Source organism: Scyliorhinus canicula, chromosome 5 (assembly GCF_902713615.1).
Source record: "Scyliorhinus canicula chromosome 5, sScyCan1.1, whole genome shotgun sequence".
NCBI classification, from domain to species: domain Eukaryota; kingdom Metazoa; phylum Chordata; class Chondrichthyes; order Carcharhiniformes; family Scyliorhinidae; genus Scyliorhinus; species Scyliorhinus canicula.
This window is the reverse complement of record NC_052150.1, coordinates 121,611,009-121,632,465: the sequence shown is the minus strand read 5'-3', so window position 1 is coordinate 121,632,465 and position 21,457 is coordinate 121,611,009. Positions and strand designations below refer to the sequence as shown.

Sequence of the window (21,457 nt, the reverse complement as noted above, 5' to 3'; positions counted from 1 at the left end):
TGGTCACCCATCTATCTTCCTGTACCTTGGGTGTGACCACCTCTCTGAAGCTATTCTCTCGAACAATTTCAGCTCATTTTGTCTCCTCAGTGCTTCCAGCTGCTGCTCTAACTGATCCATGCATTCGGGGAGCTTTTGCAACTAAATACACATTCCACACATGTAGTCCTCAGGGGCACTTGAAGTGTCCATGATGCCCCACATTGTGTTGGAGTAGGGAAATACCCCACCAATGGACATCTCTCACCCTCTTTTGGTTGGTAAATTAAAAGCTAAATACTAAGTACAGGCAGGAGACGATCCCGATAGAATCATTGATGGAGCACAATGATGGTTTAAAAGACAGTATCTGAGCAGCACAATGAGGGGTTGGAGGCTGCAGCTGAGACTGCATGAGGAATGAAGAAATTGTTTCCTCAGCACTGAGCAAATCTCTGACATTGAGCCACTGAAGGGTTCAGCTGAAGGGAGGCATTTGGAAGTGAGGCTTCACACAAGGAGGTTCCAGCACAGGGACGGCTGAAACAAAAAGTGGTACAGAGATTGTGGGAATAGTGCACTCTGGAGGAGGTTCCTCAAGTGAGGGTGAGGGAAGGAGAATGAGGGAGTGGAGAACAGCTGATCAGAGGTCGCAGCAACCAGCTTGCCAACTGCATACACAGCCGGCGATGCTGAAGGACCAGGAGGCCGCAGAGAGGAGTGTAAGCAGAGCTGCCCAGGGGGACAATGTTACCCTGAAGGAAGGTTGTACAAGCCGAGCTCAAAATACCTTCAAATGGCAGAGAGCCAGCGTTGTAGCCTGTGGCACTAAACATCATGGTATTCTTATACTTCTATCTCTTAGGGTCCTTCGAATGATCAACAGGAGATTTGTTTAGCATATCATGATTATCAGCACAATATGGCATGGAATGCCAAGCCAAAACACCTGAGTTTTAACTCGATATATGTGGCAGGGTGGCCTGGGATTTGTTCGCCCTGCCATTATTTTAGCGGGCTGATATTCTGGAAGCCATATTTAATGACACCCACATAAACATTCACCCACTGCAGATCTCACATTTTACCACTAGAAAGGGCATCAGCATTGATTCTCTCATCACACTTTAACACATTCATCTCTTATGATATCCCGCAAAAGTCACATTGTCAGCTCTTACATAGATCTGCCCAACACTCACAGTAGACATCATGCTGAAAATCTGATTTGGCGGATGACCTGCTCACAGTCTATTCAATTTTCGTAATGCAAGACAGGATTGTCCACAACAAGTGACAGCTCAGGCCAAAGGTGGGGGTGGGGGGAGGAAATGCTGGTGTTCAGACCACTCACCCACTGTGAAGACCAGGCGGTTGCGCAGGCCGGCGAGGACAGGGATGACTTCTGTGCCTAAGGCTCACAACAAGCCACTGAGTCATGTCCCACCCCCCAACACTGTGAGAGCTCTTTAATATTGGTTCTTCTCCAGCCAGTCTCTAAGTATCTCATCCCTACATTACAGTCACTAGCAAGGAAAGGCCATGAGGCCCAGCCTTTGGTGCATCTTGGATGATGTGGTCGAGGATGCACATGAAGAAGACCCATCACTGCGTCCGTCTGCACGCTCAACCAACATAGTGACACACACCTCAGAAGGACCTAGTTTAGAACCTGCTCGGGGGTTACCATCTGGTGAACACAGCACAGAGATGGATCTACAGCAGGTGGAGCAAGTGACAGTCATGGTCTCTGACAGTCTGAGGACTGCTGGAGGCCAGGCTGCTGCTCAGTGCAAGTCCGATGTGGAGACCTTGAAAATGGCCCTCAGAGATGTTGGCACACCAAAGGCAGTGAGGGGTGTAGCAGGCAGGGTTATCAAAGGCCATCAGCATATTAGAACAGAGGATGGAGGAGTCCGTACACAATCCGTCTGATGTCATCACTCTAGTATGCAAACTCATTGCGTGACCATTGAAAGGGAGGCATCAGCTGTGGAGACTTTTATCCAGTGGTTGTGCCAGATGTGCTCTCAGGCCTGTACAATATTGCTCAATCCATGAGTGAGATTCATCACTGGCTAAGTAGTAGTGGGGTGGGGCAACTCAACCTCTCTCCAGGAGCCTTTCTCCTGTTGGAATCACGGAGGGTCCCTCAGGCGCCCACAGGGAGAAGGGGCCTCAGCTGAAAATTCTGGGCTAATCCAGACAGGACTCTCCAACTGCTCCGCCCCCTCTGCCCGGGACCACAGCAACTCCAGCTGCTCCGGCAAAGGTGGGTGCACTTTCCCAACAGCAGGAGACTCAACCGGCCAGGGATTTCTCACCTTGAGCCTCCAGACGGTGCCCTCCAAAGGAACCTCAGGCAACAGGGCATAGCAGTCAACTGGCTGCCTCCACCTCTATTACGGATATTAGGAATGCAACTCGATGTTCCAGTAGGGTTAGAAATATTAAGAAATGTAGAGAGCACATTGGTGACTTGGATGTCAGTCACTGTAAATAACTGACTGATTCAATTGTAATGTAAAGGAGTTTGTAAAATAAGGTTTCATGTGGGACTGCAGAATAACACTGGAAACTACATGATTAACAGAGCCACATGGTAAGCGATGATAAGGGAACAGGTAGAGGTGAGTAACTATCTAATACGCATAACAGGAGCAACAGGATTCCCTCTACCCGCCGCTTGTCAATGGGATTTCCCATTGAAACTCCCACACACATAACTAGGAAACTCGTGTACTGGATGCACTGACAACTCCCTGCAGACAATGGACTTTGGAATTCAACCAGGAATGTTGGCCTTCATCCTAGTCATCGTAGCCATTGGGCATGCACTGAGGATGTAGAGCCGGCCACCCAACAGCAGCATCTGTCATTCGATGACGTGTTGGACCGGAAATGCCGACGACGACTCTGACTGAGCAGGGGGACAGTGCGACATATCTTCCAGATCATGGTCACCTGGCACCACAGGTGTATGGGGAGGACACCCGCTGCAGCTGACCAGCAAGATGACAGTCGCCCTGAATTTTTACATCACAGGGTCCTTCCACACGCCGAGTGGGGACATGTCTGGAACATCAGGGCAGCACGGTAGCATTGTGGTTAGCATAAATGCTTCACAGCTCCAGGGTCCCAGGTTCGATTCCCGGCTGGGTCACTGTCTGTGCGGAGTCTGCACGTCCTCCCCGTGTGTGCGTGGGTTTCCTCCGGGTGCTCCTGTTTCCTCCCACAGTCCAAAGATGTGCGGGTTAGGTGGATTGGCCACGCTAAAATTGCCCATAGTGTCCTAAAAAGTAAGGTTAAGGGGGGGGGGGTTGTTGGGTTACGGGTATAGGGTGGATACGTGGGTTTGAGTAGGGTGATCATTGCTCGGCACAACATCGAGGGCCGAAGGGCCTGTTCTGTGCTGTACTGTTCTATGTTTTATGTTCTATCACAGAGCTCAGTGCACAGGTACATCCTTGCCATCATGGAGGCCCTGTACACCCAGTCACCACACTATATCAAATTTAATGTGGATAATATAGCCCACTAGGATGCCCAGGCAGCGGGATTCGCCTTCATCACCGTGAAGCCCCGGGCCTGGGGGATGATCGACAGGATGCAGGGCACTTGACAAGCACCATCCCATGACAGGCTGGTCTTCACAAACCACAAGGAATTCCGCTCGATGAATGTGCAGCTGGTGTGTGACCATGAGCTGGGCATCATGCACCAGTTCAGCCAGAGCTCACCACCCCGGTGCCGCACCCCCATCCCTCTCCACCCCATGCCCTCTGCCTCCCCACCCCCTCCCCCCACCATCCCCACCTCCACTACCCCAATAGTTCAGTGGGACCGTGTCATGGAATGGCCAGCTCACATGCAGGGGTCACCCAAGTGGACGGTGGAAGGTGCTACGGGGAGGTGTCAGACGCTGTCATACGATGCAGAGCACCAGAGCTCATCACGTAGCGGGTTGTCAGCATCTTCCATCCCATGGATCAGACCCGCTGTTGCTGCTAACCTAGGCCCACACCCCTTGTGTGGCAGGTATGTATATCGGAGGGGATTGCAAGGGAGGGGGAGGCAGCACAGGCAAGGTGTTCATGGGAGGGGGTTGTCAGCCCGAGGGGGTGTCGGGGTGGGATGGGGTGCCTCTGACCAGGCCTACTAATTGGTGAAAATGGAGGCAATTAGAACGTCCCGTGAGCTTTTATAATAATCTTTATTGTCACAAATATGCTTACATTAACACTGCACTGAGGTTACCGTGAAAAGCCACTAGTCGTCACATTCCGCCGTCTGTTCGGGTACATCAGAGGGAGAATTCAGAATGTCCAAATGACCTAACAGCACGTTTTTCTGGACTTCTGGGAGGGAACTGGAGCACCCGGAGGAAACCCACGCAGACATGGGGAGAACGTGCAGACTCCGCACAGGCAGTGGCCCAAGCTGGGAATCGAACCTGGAAGCTTGGCGCAGTGAAGCAACAGTGTTAACCACTGTGTTATTGTGCCACGTGCTTTGGCCCAGGGGCACGCATTGTGTGGCCTCCGGTACCTGCCTGGGCCCCATTTCCTGGCATCCTCCCCTCCCACCGGATCCTTTTCGTTTCAAGAGGCCTGAAGTTCATCCTCCTCCAGTGTCGCCCCTCTGCTGCACGATGTTGTAGAGGACACAGCAGGCCACCACGATGTGGGAGACTCTGAGCGCTATACTGAGCCGTAACTTCAGGATGCCGAAGAACTGCTCGATCTCATCTTTCCTCACAGCATGGTTGCAATGATGTACCCATCGTTGCAGCATCGGTATGTGGCCTCCGGATAGGTGTCATCAGACACAACCGCAGCAGATAATTCCTGTCGCCCAAGACCCAACCCCTCAGCTGGGGGTGCACCTCGAATTGCCAGGAACCATCGACTGTGCCAGGATAAAGGTTTTGTGCACACTGCCCAGGTATTGGATGCAGACGTGCATCATGTACATCTAATGGTCACACACCAGCTGCACGTTCATTGACTGGAACCCATTTCAGCCTGGAGCCCTCTTGTCAGGTTTCCTGTGGGTTTGCCCCTGAGTGGGCAGCGTGCTGGCCTGCTGGTGGGTAGCAACCGGTTTGGGGGGGGGGGGGGGGGGGGGGGGGGGGGGTGGTTGGTAAGTTACGGGGTGGGGCTGGTGTGGTGGGGGAACCCAAATGGCCGGTGTCGCTCTGCGCAACCATGGGCCTCAGAGGGCGTGTCAGTGGGGTGTGCTGCAAGATGGCAACGGCAGTCCATGCTGGACTCACTGTCCCGTGTGTGTCACCCCGACCGCACGGCTCATCCCCTGGACACCCCCCCCATTCTCTTGCTGTTCCCCGGGCTGGGCAGATGCCCCACTCACCCCCCTCTGCCCCCCGCGCACCCCCCCCCCCCCCCCCCCCCCCACTGCCCCCCTCGCAGACAGCAGCAGGACCGGCAGCCCATGGTCACGGCTCTGCATGTCTTACCTCCTCTCTCTTCTTCATCAGCCATGGTGCCTGATTCCGGATTTTTAAAACCACAAGTGAGACTCGCCATCGGTGATTTATCCTGGCAGAGACGGAGCATCACAGAGGCTGCGGAGAATACCATTAGGCCCACTAATGACATGCAACCGGTGTTTACTGTATGTGTGGAGGAGAATACATTAATGCCGCTGTTGAGGAACCTGAGCATGATATTCTGTAGGACACCTGGCATCTGCCACAAAGTTCCCATTATGCGCGGTTCTCCGGCCAATCGCGTTTCTGGATTCTGCATCAGCCAACGGAGAATCCCATGTTTCACATGTGTTTGTGAGATTACGTTGCATCTTCCTGTGTGGCTGGCTACAAGGAAACCCCCCAGAAGAGCTGTCAGCCTATCCTGCAGAGTAGTAGGAGCTCAGTGAGGAGCATGGTATCCTCCTGTGGGGAGGTCACGTGGTCATCTCACGGCCAATGTGCATAGTGGACACCTGGGTGTTTCTAAAATGAAAATTCTCACGAAGAGCTACCTGTGGTGGCCAGGACACGACAGCGACATCGAGCGAATGGTGCAACAATGTGTGGATTACCAGGAACACCAGAGGCTCCCTCATCAGCCTCTCCCCACCCTTGGGAATGGCGAGGACACCCTTGAGTGCGCTTGCATTCCAAATCTGCGGGGCCCTTTAAGCAGTGTTTCTGCTCCTTATAGGTGCCCACTCAAAATGGATGGTCGTTCACCCAATATCTTCTACCACTCCGCAAATCACCGTTGTACAATTGTGGCAATTGTTCAGCACTGATGGGATTCCAGAGGACAGCTGGCGGTGAGGGTTCTTCATGCCCACAGGACCAGGGAGATACTTATCCTCACCCGCGTCTCTGAGGATGCGGCTTTGACCATCATCTCACCCCCTTCCCACCCATTCTCATCCTCACTCATTCTCTCCCCACACATTTACTGCTGTCCCACACCGGTTACCCTGTCCCATGCTCTCAGGGTCTGTGTACCTTAATTCCAAGGTGCTGGCCCTGAGTTGGCACTGTCAGTGGGCCATTATACAAAGTAGGAGGGTGATGATAACTCACTGTGAAGTAAGCTCTGGTGCTCCTCGATCTGTCTTTTTGCCGACAACTGGCTCTCATCCATAACTTTCACATGGTTTATCACAGTAGTTGGCGAGCAGGGGCTGGGGAAGAGCAGTAGGGAAACATGGGGCAGAGGTGCAGGCCAGCCCAAAATGCAGATTCACATTACAGAGGCTTCACATTTCTCAGGTGTAACATGTTTAATAGTGAACACTTGAAACCCAAACTCTTGCTAGCTACTGATGGTGCCCCCCCCCCCCCCAAACCTCCCCCCCCCCTCCCCCGCAATGGGGGGGAAAAGTATGGGGCAACATGGGGTAGGAGTGCAGTCCAGCCAAAATGTAGAATCATGTGACAAAGGCTTCATATTTCTCAGGTGAACAATTGAAACTATAACAGCCGCTAGCTGCCGATGTTGTCCCCCACCCTGCCCCAGTGCCCACTCAGTGATCGTTGATCTTCTTAGTCCTCCGTGCTCTACCTCAAAATCTAAGTGTTTCCTCAGGATGCACATCGGAGGTGGAGGCTGACTACTGTTTGCCACACTCTGTGGCCTTTGATGTCCTTGATGGACATCCTTTGGAGAGCCTGGAGCCGGAGGGCCCCACCCGAGTTACTGGTGTCACAGGCATCGCCTGTCACCCTGTTCTGCTAAAACCCTTGAGAAGCACCGGTGTTAGGAGGCAGGAAATCAGATGAACTGGAGACTGTCATAGGTTCCTTGGTGGCAGGCCTTGGGTTAGTCTCCAGCACTTCCTCCTTCATGAAGGTCCCGTAGTGCCCTGAGGGACACAATAGGGGGGAGCAGAAGCTGGAGCGAGCTTCAGAAGCCTCTGAGTCATCTGGCTCTGTCAGTCCTGGAGGCTCCCCATTGTCTGCAGTATGGTGCTGACACCCTCAGCGATGGTCCTCAGTGACTGGGCCATGCTCTGGAGTGCCTCAACAATGTCTACCTGTGTCTGGGGCATGCCCCCCATCGACTGGAATATGATGTTGAGGCCCTCAGCAATGGTTGTCGAGGACTGAGCCATGACCTGGACACCACCACTCAAGACATGGATGCCGTGCTCCAGGTTTTCCATTGTGATGGCCACCCGAGCAGTGTTAGCCTGGGTGCCACGCATTGCTAGCACCATCCCCTGTGCCTAAAGACATTTGGACTCCTCTAATAGGTCTTACAAATACAGGAATTTCGCTGACAGCCCCTTCTCAATCTCACAGCTCTGGGGTATTATCTGTATCAGCTGGGGAAGTACCTTGTCCAAAGGCTGGGCATTTGGTTGTGACCCAGCTGTATGCTGGGATTCCGCAGACCTCCGACAGCTTTCTCCATTGGATGTTTCTTCCTCCACCTGATGTGCATCAGCAGCTGTGTGATGCTCACCAGATTTTGCCCCTGAAGTCTATAAGCCCACCAAGATGTGTGAATCTGCACTGCAGGATGGTGCAGGTGATAGCTGTGACACATCGCCGATTATCTTCTAGGAGCTCTCCTCCGTGGTAGTCTCTTGGGTGGCAGCGAGGTGGAACGACTCTGGAAACCTGGCCTCATCAGATGGTGATCCTGCAAAACAATGGACATGTGCTCAGTGAAATGGAAGGTTAGTTTGGTGGGACATCAACAGCTCACTTGAGACAGGTTATCTGGGTGAAGGTGTAGTGGATCCTCACCTCTCTGGCGCAGACCAATCTTGCTGTTGGTCACTGCTCTCTCCTTGGACAGCCCCGTGATCTCCAGGACACATTCCTCATAGGAGGTGAGGGCTCAGATCTCTGGGACTCCACGAACCCTGTCTTTGCCCTTTCCCTCATACTATGGACTAGATTCTCCTGCAGGGGACAAAGAGAGGACATTGTGAGCTGCACATTTGATGGGCTAGGGAGGTCTAAAACAGGTGCCATGTGTGGATATGAAAGGGCTGTGCTGTTGGGTGCCAGAGGATTCTGAGGACAAGCTTGAAGATCAGATTTTGGCAGTTACAAAGTGTCAGCCAGTGGACTGACTGACAGTCAAACACCAACACATTTCATGTCTCTTCCACCCACCAGGATTTCTTTTTTAATCTGAGGTACACTCTCTTTATTGTCTCCCATCAGATCACCTTTACCTTTACCACTTGAGTATTTCTCATGTCCCCAGTTTCTATCCCTCACAGGCTGAAACTGATATTGGAAACCAAGCTTTGATTTATGAACTAATTCATAATTATCTGCCATTTCTGCTGCCAATCTCACAGTTTTAATCCTCTGCTCTTCCACATGAGTTCTCACAACATCAGGAATTGAATTTTTAAACTCCTTCAAAAGTATAATTTCTCTGAGAGCTTCATAGGTTTGGTCTATTTTCAAAGCTCTTATCCACCTATCAAAATTACTTGGTTTGAGCCTTTCAAACTCCATGGGCGGGATTCTCCGCAAATGCGGAGAGTCGTAAAGGCTGCCGTGAAACTGGCCGTGTTTCACGGCAGCCTCCGCGTCCCCTCCCGGGACCCGATTCTCACCCCCGGTCGGGGCTAGCAGCGCGGCCCCGTGAAGAACGGCATCGCGGGCTTAGCGACCGTCGCTAAGCCCGCCCACCAAGAGTCACGGCGGCTGACGCGCACGATGACGTCAGCCGCGCATGCGCGGATTGGACGGCTCCAACCCGCGCATGCGCAGATGATGTCATCGCGCATATGCGCCAAACCCACGCATGCGCGGTCCGCCATGCCCCTCAGCCGCCCCGCGGAATGATCCTGCGGGGCGGCGGAGGGACAAAGAGTGCGCGGGTATCTGAACCTCTGCCCACGATCGGTGCCCACCGATCGTTGGCCCATGCCACCCTTGGCACGGCCGTGATGCGGCAGTGCCAATCGGTGCCATGGTTGTCCGGGACAGCACTTTGCGGCCGTTTTCACGAACGGTGAGAGCAGGTGTGCTTGCGTTCGTGAAAACGGCCGTAAAGGCCTGGGAACTCGGCCCATCGGCCAGGGGAGAATCGCTGTTCGCCGTAAATAACGGCGAGCAGCGATTCGTGTCGTGGGGCGGCCGGGGGGGGGGGGGGGGGGGGGGGGGGGGGAGAATAGCGGGAGGACGGGAAAAATGTCGGGAAGGCCCTCCCGCTATTCTCCGACCCGTGTGCTTGATCAAATTATTTCTTTAAATTTCTAAACCTTTGTCTGTAGGCGTCAGGCACTAGTTCATATGCACCTAAGATGGATTTTTTCACACCCTCATACGGCTCAGATACCTCCTCTGGTAGTGATGCAAACACTTCACTAGCCCTACCTACCAGCTTTGTTTGAATCCGTAATACCCACATGCCCTGTGGCCATTTCATTTGTTCAGCGACCTTCTCAAATGAAATGAAAAAGGCTTCTATTTCATTTCATTTCATTTTCATTTTCATTTCTACCTCCTTCTCATCAAACCTTGGCAATGCTTGGACATATTTAAATAGATCCCCACCAAGCCTCTGACTCAGGCAGTCTTTCTCACTATCCTCATCACTATCAACCAACCGTGCGTTTCCCTTTACGTCTGCCAATTTTAACTGACTGTCATGTTTCATGGCCATTTTCTGAAGTTCAAACTCTCTCTCTTTATCTTTTTTCCCTGATCAATATCTCCCTTTCTCTTTCTTTTTCCTCTCTATCTCTTTCGTATTCGAGCTGCTTTAATTATTTCTCATGTTCCATTTGTTTAATTTGCAACTGAATATTTGCTATTTACAATGAGTCAAACTGTATCTCAGGCAACTTTAAATGCTTTGCCACCGCCATAATTACCTCATCTTTTAGCATTTTGCCAGATAATGTTAACTGCAATGTTTTCGGCATGTCTAACAGCCTGCTTTTACTCTCTATCCGTAAGGTCCAGCATGTGACCATCTCCACCCCCAGAAACTTCAGAGCCTCTGAAAGAGCCATTGTCCACAACGCACTCCCCACTTAAACTAGAATACCACACCTAAAAAGCAACCAAAATATGCTCACCCCTCACTGTCTTTAATTTCACTAAGCCAATCCAATAGATAGACGTTTAACCCCCTCGAGGCCGCAATTTGTTATGGGCCAGGGTTGAGAGAACCCCAAAGTGTATCATGGAGTTCACCTGACCCACAACTTTTCATACTTTGTGGTATGGGGAGCACACGGTCCACTCTACAGGTATGGTGCAAACAGAGCTTTACAGTACCTTTAAATTAAAACAATGTTTATTCTATGAACCAAGTTAACCTTTTTAAAACATACAGTGAACATCATAGCAACCATTAATTCAAATACAACCCCCAAAGAATACAACACTAAGTAATCCTTTAATCTTTCCTTTTAACATCCATAAGACTTAAAACACCTTTTACCAGAAGCACATCAGGTTGAATTTACTACTGTTATTAGTTTTAAATCACCTGGATTGATTTACAGTCTTTAGATTACAGAGTGAGATTCATACACCTTCTGGCTGTGACTGCAGCTTTCCAGATCTGAAAACAAAACTAAAACACATCCTGCAACCTGCTCAAAAACAAAAGTAAAACGCTGACAGACAGCCCAGCTCCACCCACTCTCTTGCATCACTGCAGAAATAAACACTCATTTCTTAAAGGTGCTCTCAATACAGATATTTATATACATGCACATTTATAAACAACCATTTCTTAAAAGTACTCTCACATGACACAAGCACGTTTATCCGGGTGCTTCTCAGAGCTCCCAGCGCCAAGGAACATCCCGCTCTCTATCGGGACTGTGTTGCGATTTGCGGCCTCAGTGGGGAACGCCCCTTCGAGGCCGCACTTATTCCCATTTCCTGCACTGAGGAGCTTCGCTCACCAGAGCTCCTCAGCGCAGGAAGAGATTGGGACGCTATTTCTGATGGCATTCCTAAAAATCAACCCACAACCACCCAACCCTCCAATTCACCTCTGAGGGGGTCCTCAGCTCCGCTCCCACCCCCAACAGCATGCCACACATGTAGGGCATCCACGGACCCAATCCCCACAACGGAGAAAATGTCCGCCAGGCACCACCAGCCTGGCAGTGCCCCTGCCAGTGCCATCTGGGCACCGTGACAATGTTGTATTCTGGTTGACCGCCTCATGGGTGGATCAGGGGCCGCCTGCACTTGGATAGGCAGGAGTGCCTCCAATGCGTTGGTCACAGAGGTCGGCAGGATTGCTGGAGATCGGTGGAAGAATGCTTGGTCTGACGCGGATGGTATCGAGATCGGATTTCGAGAAAAGGTTTGCCGATGCACCAGTGTCCAATTTGAACCGGATGCGAGTCTTGTTGACTGTGAGGACAGCACACTCGTCGTCGGGATCCACGCTGAGGATCGAGAGGTGCTTCACTATCTTGGAGAAAGGATTTCCATGCTTCGTAATGATGCCCACCCGGTATGGGGATTTGAGGCACTCAGCATCAGGATCTGTTGGGCTGTCGGGGTCGGAGTCTGGCACGGCATGCTGTATTGGACGGACGCTACTGCGCCATGGCTGGGATCGCTGGATGCTGGGCAGTGGAGCAGATCTGGAAAGGGCTGCGTAGTGACCAAGCTTGCCACACTGTAGACACCGTCGTGATTTTGCCGGACATTGCCGCATGAAATGGACGGAGCCACAATTCGGACACGTCATGACGCCAATGTCAGCGCGTTCCATGTGCCAACGCACATGCGCAGAGCGGTCGAATGGCGTATGCACCTGCGCAGTCTGGTTATCAGTCTCGCCGTCCCCTCGGTCGTGGCGCACATGCACAGGGGCCCGGGAAAAGCGTGCAAAATGACCACTCTGGTCGATACCTGGCCCTGCATTTGTGCCATGGCCTGCACCGGTTCTGCTTCATGGGAGGTTAGCTTTGCCATTTCTGCCGCCCTGATATGGGAGTACCGATTGTTAGCATTTTCATGAAGAACGCACGTTTCGATGGCGATGGTGAGGGTGAGCTGCTTGACTTTCAGGAGCTGCTGGCGAAGGGAATCGGAGTGGACCCGGAAAACGATCTGATCCCGGATCATGGAATCAGTTGTCGAGCCATAATTACATGACTGCGCGAGGATGTGGAGATGGGTCAAAAAGGATTGAAGAGGTTCATCCTTACCCTGAAGCCTCTGCTGGAAAACGTACCGTTCAAAGCTCTCATTCACCTCAATGTCGCAGTGGCTGTCAAACTTCAGCAGAACTGTTTTAAATTTTCTTTTGATTTTGCCTTCAATGAATGTAAGAGAGTTGTAGATGTGGATGGTGTGGTCCCCGGCTGTGGAGAGGAATAGTGCGATCTTCCTGGCATCTGATGCGGCCTCGAGGTAGGTGGCTTCGAGATAGAGTTGGAACTTTTGTTTGAAGATCTTCCAATTTGCACCGAGGTTGCCGGCGATGCGGAGCTGCGGAGGAGGACAGACGTTCGCCATGTCACCGGATGGCTGTTTGCTGGTCAACGCTGATTCATTCAAGGTAGGTCCGTCAATTTTCAGCATCACTACCTGGTACCATGATGTGCTGGGCAGGCTGGGTCGATGTGGACTGCACTTGATGCAGTGTAGTGAGAGACAGACTTCTAACACTTGATGAGATGCAACACAATTTTATTTAACATCGAAACTATTATACATGTTCAACTATGGGTTGATACTATGCTGACTTGTCTGGAGATCTGACACTAGCCTGAGCAGACTTACTGGCTACCACATGGTGCTTGCACTGGCTATGCTCCCGAACTCTGACTGTCTCAGAGGCTGGGTCCCGAGAGAGCGGGAAAACTGGTGCCCTCTGGCTTTATAGTGGTCGTGTCCTGTCTGGTGATTGGCTGCTCTGTTCTGTGTGCTTACTGGTCATCCTGTGTGTCAATCACTGCCTGTCCGCACTCCATTATATACATAGATGTCTATTATGACATCTCACCCCTTTTTTTACATTGTTTGTATTCAGATAATAAATATTAATGTGCATGTGCGTGTGGATGTGCATATGTGCGTGACTATATACATAATGTGCTAAAATGAACTTTTATACATAGGAAGGTGTCGCTAGTGCAGATATAGGGCAGATGAAATAGTAAAAACAATATTTACAGAGGTCAAAACGATGAGGTAACAAAATTGTGCAAAGGTTCAGTCTATATATTTAGTCTTTGTGGCGGGCGACAAATTCTGGTTGACCGCCTCAAGGGTGGATCAGGGGCCGCCTGCACTTGGATAGGCAGGACTGCCTCCAATGCGGTGGTCACAGAGGTCGGCAGGATTGCTGGAGATCGGTGGAAGAATGCTTGGTCTGACGCGGATGGTGTCGAGATCGGATTTCGAGAAAAGGTTTGCCGATGCACCAGTGTCCAATTTGAACCGGATGCGAGTCTTGTTGACTTTGAGGACAGCTCACCACTCGTCATCGGGATCCACGCTGAGGATCGAGAGGTGCTTCACTATCTTGGAGAAAGGCATTCCATGCTTCATAATGATGCCCACCCGGTACGGGGATTTGAGGCTCTCAGCGTCAGGATCTGTTGGATTGTCGGGGTCGGAGTCTGGCATGGCCTGCTGTATTGAACGGACGCTACTGCGCCATGGCTGGGATCACTGGATGCTGGGCAGTGGAGCAGATCTGGAAAGGGCTGCGTAGTGGCCAAGCTTGCCACACTGTAGACACCGTCGTGATTTTGCCGGATATTGCCGCTTTAAATGGGCGGAGCCACAATTCGGACACGTCATGACGCCAATGTCAGCGCGTTCCGTGCGCCAATGCACATGCGCAGTGCAGTGGAACGATGTACGCACCTGCGCAGGCTGGTCATCAGTCTCGCCGTCCCATTGGTCGAGGTGCGCATGCGCAGAGGCCCGGGGAAAGCGCGCAAAATGGCCACTCTTGTCAATACTTAGGCCCTGCATTTGTGCCATGGCCTGCACCCGTTTCGCTTCGTGGGAGGTTAGCTTTGCCATTTCTGCCGCCCTGATATGGGAGTACCGATTGTTAGCATGTTCGTGGAGAACGCACGTTTCGATGGCGATGGTGAGGGTGAGCTGCTTGATTTTCAGGAACTGCTGGCGAAGGGAATGGGAGTGGACCTCGAAAACAATCTGATCCCGGATCATGGATTCTGTTGTCGAGTCATAATTACATGACGGCGCGAGGATGCGGAGATGGGTCAAAAAGGATTGAAGAGGTTCATCCTCACACTGATGCCTCTGCAAGAAAACGTACCGTTCAAAGCTCTCATTCACCTCAATGTCGCAGTGGCTGTCACACTTCAGCAAGTCTGTTTTAAATTTCTTCTCGTCTTCGACTTCAGCGAATGTAAGGGTGTTGTATGTGTGGATGGCATCCTCCCCGGCTGTGGAGAGGAATAGTGCGATCTTCCTGGCATCTGATGCGGCCTCGAGGTAGGTGGCTTCGAGATAGAGTTGGAATTTTTGTTTGAAAATCTTCCAATTTGCACCGAGGTTGCCGGCGATGCGGAGCTGCGGAGGAGGACAGACGTTCTCCATGTCACCAGATGGCTGTTTGCTGGTCAACACTGATTCATTCAAGGTAGGTCTGTCAATTTTCAGCATCACTACCTGGTACCATAATGTGTTGGGCAGGCTGGGTCGATGTGGACTGCACTTGATGCAGTGGAGCGAGATACAGACTTCCAACACTTGATGAGATGCAACACAATTTTATTTAACATCTAAACTATTATACATGTTCAACTGTGGGTTGACATTGTGCTGACTTGACTGGAGACCTGATGCTAGCCTGACCAGACTTACTGACTACCTCATGGTGTGTGCACTGGCTTGTTTACGAACTCTGACTGTCTCAGAGGCTGGGTCACGAGAGAGCGGGAAAACTGGTGCCCTTGACTTTATAGTGGTCGTGTTCTGTCTGGTGATTGGCTGCTCTGTTCTGTGTGCTCACTGGTCATCCTGTGTGTCAATCACTGCCTGTCTGCACTCCATTATATACATAGATGTATATTATGACAGCACCCAGGTGCCATTAGCAGGTTTCCAGGCTGGAAGTGCCAAGATGACAAAATAGTCACCTGCAGTTCGAGGATGCGACCCTTCCCAAATGTCAACCACCTGAGGGCCTGCTATTCCTTTGGGAGATCCCAACAAGTGCCGTTCCATCTGCTCTACATTTGTGGGGACCAGCATTGAACGGAGCTCGCCCGAGATCTCCGAGGCAAAGGGGTTAGATTCCAGGCCCTCAGTAGATCTGCTAAGTGCATAATAGAGTGAGACTAGTTGTCTCACTCTGATGTGCAGATTTGCCAGAAAGCAATGGGTGGGATTTAGATTGCGATGCTTCATAAGATCCTGTTATATCTCGCGGGATGTGGCGAACTGGGTAGATCCAAGATCCCAGAATAGAGATCGCCCGGCTTCTACCGACCATGCCTTGCCATCTTGCAGGCACAACACAGCCAATAGATCATGCCCTTCATGTTATTATTTTTGTAATAATCAAGATATCAGTTCATTAAATCAATTATTATGTAATTCTAAAGATGTTACATGGGACACTTTGTATTTATCTAGACGATCAAGTCTGCTCTCTGCCACGTGAAGTGGGAAGATGTCGGGGAAGTTTTATTCGTTTTCATTACAATCAAAACACCCTGGCCTGTGAGCAATTTACATACGGAGGCTGTGGGGGGAATGCAAACAACTTTGTATCTGTGTCGGAGTGCCAAACGAAATGCCCAACTACAGGTAAGTTTCTGTTCCAACATAATTTCCTGGTCAGTAATGTACAGCTTTTTCAACAGGGCATGTTCATTTGAGAAAAATAACTTGTGACAGGAAGGGTAAGTGTTCCTGCTAAGAGAACAAAATATAAAATTGCCTTTATTCTCATGCTAAATGGATTTCTGCCAATATGATCTTTTCAGCTTTTAAAAATAATCTTCAAAATATTTTGCCAGATCATTCTGTCGACAAGTTTATATCTAATGATACTGCTTTAATATTTTGTTAAAGCTAACTTTAGATTTTTATTTCTGAATTCACATACCCAAGAGGTTTTAAATTTGTCAAATTCCATCCTTTCATTGGGATTTATTCTAAATGGGAACCTGCTTCCAGCTCCACCTGTATTGATGATGTCCAGATTTTAAAGAGAGAATATAACATTTGCACAATGGGTGAATGACGTGCTTTTGCTGATAACATTAAGTCTCATGAACCACTCCAGCCCCGACCTGTTTAGTGTCCATGTGAACCATCCTCATTGTACCACACTAATGGGGCCCCAGTCCATAATCTGCAGTCTGGGTGGAGCCCCTTCCAGGAAGACATGATCCTGTACTTGCAAGCATCTCTCCTTGAACCATGAGTTATCATCCCTCTCATTGACTTTGAACTATTTTAAGGTCAACAAATTAAACTAAATCATCAAACTGAGGGACAAATTAAAAGTGGCCGTTCCTTGAAGGAGCATTGCCCTCAACAAAAACAAAGGGCAAATGAAACTTAAAAACATTAAATCAAATGGTGATTAAAAGGATCAATAAAGCACGGCAGACACTATGGTGCCCATGGAGCATGGAGAGTTTGATTGTTGCTGTGGATACCACAGGTTGCATTCCAGGGATACCCAGCCACGGCTGAAGCTGCTTAAGAGGGGCAGACAGTCGGGTTGGACGACCCCCTCAGTCACCCACTGCCTGGACCTGTTCATGACAGGTTTCTCCAGGCCCAGGAGCAGGTTTCACCTTGATCGTGATCTCTTCCGGATTCCAACTAATTAAATCAAATTAAACAAACTGAGGGACAAAATAAAAGGGACTGCCCCTTAAAGGGGTACTTCCCTAAACAAAAACAAAGAGCCACTGAAAATTGAAAACATCGGGGCGATTCTCCCCAAAAGGAAACAAAGTCCCCTCATGAGCACTTTAGTGACATGCTTCCCGGCACTCACAGTGCCGAGAAAAACATAGCTATTCATTGCGACTCGCATTGTACAAGGGGCCTGAAGGGGGAATGAATGTCTAAGGCTGCACAAAGCCCTGTTTTGCACAGTGGGGAGCTCTGCTCACCCGAACTCCCCAGTGTAACAAGAGATCAAGACTCCATTTAAAAATCCGCCTGATCTCTGAGGCCCCAAAGCGATCCCCAATCTCTCCTAGCCTGAACACAGTATGGGAAAGTCTCTTTGCCCGGGGACCCTCACGCCAGAGCCCCCCAACACCTACGCTGGAAATCCCCGGTCCAATCACACGCGCTCAACAAACTAAAGGGTGGCACCTTGGCAGTGCCAACCTGGCACCATGGCAGTGCCAATGCTCACTTGCAGTGCCACCTGGGCATTTTTGCACTGCCAGAGTGCCAGGATGGCAGTGTCAAGGTGGTACTGTCAGGCTTCCATGCTTGCACCAGCAGTGTCAGGGCAGCACCCCCCAGAGGTAATGCAGCTGGGGGCTTATGACTTCCTTGTAGACCCCCACGAGCGCCGTTCCATCTGGTCCTCATTTGTGGGGACCAATGCTGAACTGCGCTTGCCGGAGGTTGCTGATTCCCAAAGCCTCACTTTGGGAATCTGCACATTAGAGTGAGGCTGACTGCCTTGCTATAAAATGCAGATTTGCCAAAAAGTGACCCCGCCCACAATGATGTGGTTCATAAGAACATAAGAACTAGGAGCAGGAGTAGGCCATCTGGCCCCTCGAGCCTGCTCCTCCATTCAATAAATTCATGGCTGATCCTTTGTGGACTCAGCTCCACTTTCCCGCCGAACACCATAATCCTTTTTTCTTTTATTGCTCAAAAAACTATCTATCTTTATCTTGAAAACATTTAATGAAGGAGCCTTAACTGCTTCACTGGGCAGGGAATTCCATAGGTTCACAACACTTTGGGTGAAGAAGTTCATCCTAAACTTAGTCCTAAATCTACTTCCCCTTATTTTGAGGCTATGCCCCCTAGAGCTGCTTTCGCCTGCCAGTTGAAACAACCTCCCCGTGTATATCCTAGCTATTCCCTTCATAATTTTAGATGTTTCTATAAGATTCCCCTTGCATCCTTCTAAATTCCAACGAGTACAAACCCAGTCTTCTCAACCTCTCCTAGTAATCCAACACCCTCAACTCTGGGATTAACTGAGTAAATCTCCTCTTGTCATGTGAGAGCACCTTTCAGAAATGGGTGTTTATCAGTGATGTCAGACTGTGGGTGGAGCTGGACTGTCTGCTTTTACTTTCCCTTTGGGCCATCTGCTACAGGATGTGTTTAGTTTTGTTTTAGATTTGGAGAAGCTGCAGTCACAGCAAGATGTGTATGAATCTCTGCAAGCTAAAGAATGTTCATTTAGTGATTTCAAAGTGGTAACTGCTCTCAGTAGCGAAGTTAAACCTGATGTCTTTCTGTATAAAAGGTTTTTTTTTCTGTCTTATGGTTGTTGCAACAAACTTATAGAGTACTGTATTCTTTGGAGGATTTATTGATGTTCATAGTTGTGAAGATGTTTACTGTGGGTTTATAAAGTGTTAACTCGTTTCATAAATAAACATTGTTTTAATTTAAAATTACTGTACATCTCTGTTGCATCTCACCCAGAAAGTAGGCCCGTGTGCTCCCCATAACCACAATCTATTAAAAGTTGCGCATCAGGTGAACTCCATGATACACTTTAGGGCTCTCTAAACCCTGGCCCATAACAAATTGGGGGGCTGTCTGAGATAAAAGTATATCTATTGGATTGGCTTAATGAATGTAAGACAGTGAGGGGTGAGCATATTGGGGTATTCCAGTTTAAATAGGGAGTGTGTTGTGGACAATGGCTCGTTCAGAGGCTCTGACGTTTTGGGGGGTGGAGATGGTCACGCGCAGTACCTTACAGACAGAGACTAAAAACAGGCTTTTAGATTTGGAAAAACATTGCAGTTAACATTACCTGACAGAATGTGAAAAGATGAGGTACTTACGGAGCTCACTGAGCATTTAAAATTGCCTGAGATAAAATCTGACTCATTGGAAATGGCAAAGATCCAGTTGCAGATTAAGCAACTTGAACATGAAAAATAATTAAAGCAGCTTGAATACACAATGAGAGAAAAAGGAAAGAGAAAGGGAGATACAGATCGGGGAAAAACAAAAGGAGAGAGAATAAAGAGAAAAAGAAAGAATAGCTCGAGAAGAACAAAAAGAAAGAAAAGTGGAGATAAAGGTCTGGGAAAAAGAAAAGGAGAGAGAAGAAAGAGAAAAAGAAAGAATAGGCCGAGCAGAACAAAAAGAAAGAGAAAGGGAAAAAGAGAGTGAGGAAAGAGAAAAAAAGAGAGAGGAAATGTAAAAAGAGAGAGAGTTTGAACTTCAGGCTGGGTCGATGTGGACTGCACTTGATGCAGTGTAGCGAGAGACAGACTTCTAACACTTGATGAGATGCAGCACAATTTTATTTAACATCGAAACCATTATACATGTTCAACTATGGGTTGATACTATGCTGACTTGTCTGGCGACCTGACACTAGCCTGAGCAGACTTACTGGCTACCACATGGTGCTTGCACTGGCTATGCTCCCGAACTCTGACTGTCTCAGAGGCTGGGTCCCGAGAGTGCGGGAAAACTGGTGCCCTCTGGCTTTATAGTGGTAGTGTCCTGTCTGGTGATTGGCTGCTCTGTTCTGGGTGCTTACTGGTCATTCTGTGTATCAATCACTGCCTGTCTGCACTCCATGATATACATAGATGTCTATTATGACATCTCACCCCTTTTTTTTACATTGTTTGTGTTCAGATAATAAATATTAAGGTGCATGTGCGTGTGGATGTGCATATGTGCGTGACTACAGACAGAATGTGTTAAAATGAACTTATGTACATAGGAAGGTGTCGCTAGTGCAGATATAGGGCAGATGAAATGGTAAAAACGATATTTACAGAGGTCAAAACGATGAGGTAACAAAATTGTGCAAAGGTTCAGTCTATACATTTAGTCTTTGTGGCGGGCGACAAATTCTGGTTGACCGCCTCAAGGGTGGATCAGGGGCCGTCTGCACTTGGATAGGCAGGACTGCCTCCAATGCGGTGGTCACAGAGGTCAGCAGGATTGCTGGAGATCGGTGGAAGAATGCTTGGTCTGACGCGGATGGTGTCGAGATCGGATTTCGAGAAAAGGTTTGCCTATGCGCCAGTGTCCAATTTGAACCGGATGCGAGTCTTGTTGACTTTGAGGACAGCACACCACTCGTCATCGGGATCCACGCTGAGGATCGAGAGGTGTTTCACTAGCTTGGAGAAAGGCATTCCATGCTTCATAATGATGCCCACCCGGTACGGGGATTTGAGGCTCTCAGCGTCGGGATCTGTTGGGCTGTCGGGGTCGGAGTCTGGCATGGCCTGCTGTATTGAACGGACACTTCTGCGCCATGGCTGGGATCTCTGGATACTGGGGAGTGGAGCAGATCTGGAAAGGGCTGCGTAGTGGCCAAGCTTGCCTCACTGTAAACACCGTCGTGATTTTGCCGGACATTGCTCCTTTAAATGGGCAGAGCCACAATTCGGACACGTCATGACGCCAATGTCAGCGCGTTCCGTGCGCCAATGCACATGCGCAGTGCAGTGGAACGATGTACGCACCTGCGCAGGCTGGTCATCAGTCTCGCCGTCCCATCGGTCGTGGCGCGCATGCGCAGCGGCCCGGGGAAAGCGCGCAAAATGGCCACTCTTGTCAATACTTAGGCCCTGCATTTGTGCCATGGCCTGCACCCGTTTCGCTTCGTGGGAGGTTAGCTTTGCCATTTCTGCCGCCCTGATATGGGAGTACCGATTGTTAGCATGTTCGTGGAGAACGCACGTTTCGATGGCGATGGTGAGGGTGAGCTGCTTGACTTTCAGGAACTGCTGGCGAAGGGAATCGGAGTGGACCTCGAAAACGATCTGATCCCGGATCATGGATTCTGTTGTCGAGTCATAATTACATGACTGCGCGAGGATGCGGAGATGGGTCAAAAAGGATTGA

General features: G+C 49.8%; 1 long non-coding RNA gene across 1 annotated transcript in view; it reads right to left on the bottom strand.

Annotated features, from left to right (window-relative positions):
• Nucleotides 1-6,867: 6,867 nt before the first annotated feature.
• LOC119966227 overlaps nt 6,868-21,457 on the bottom strand; it is a 79,426-nt gene continuing 64,836 nt past the window's right edge. Inside the window, exons 3-4 of the long non-coding RNA XR_005460703.1 lie at nt 8,213-8,371; nt 6,868-8,105 (exon numbers count right to left, since the gene is read on the bottom strand). This is a non-coding gene — a long non-coding RNA (uncharacterized LOC119966227). The remainder of the gene's footprint in view (nt 8,106-8,212; nt 8,372-21,457) is intronic.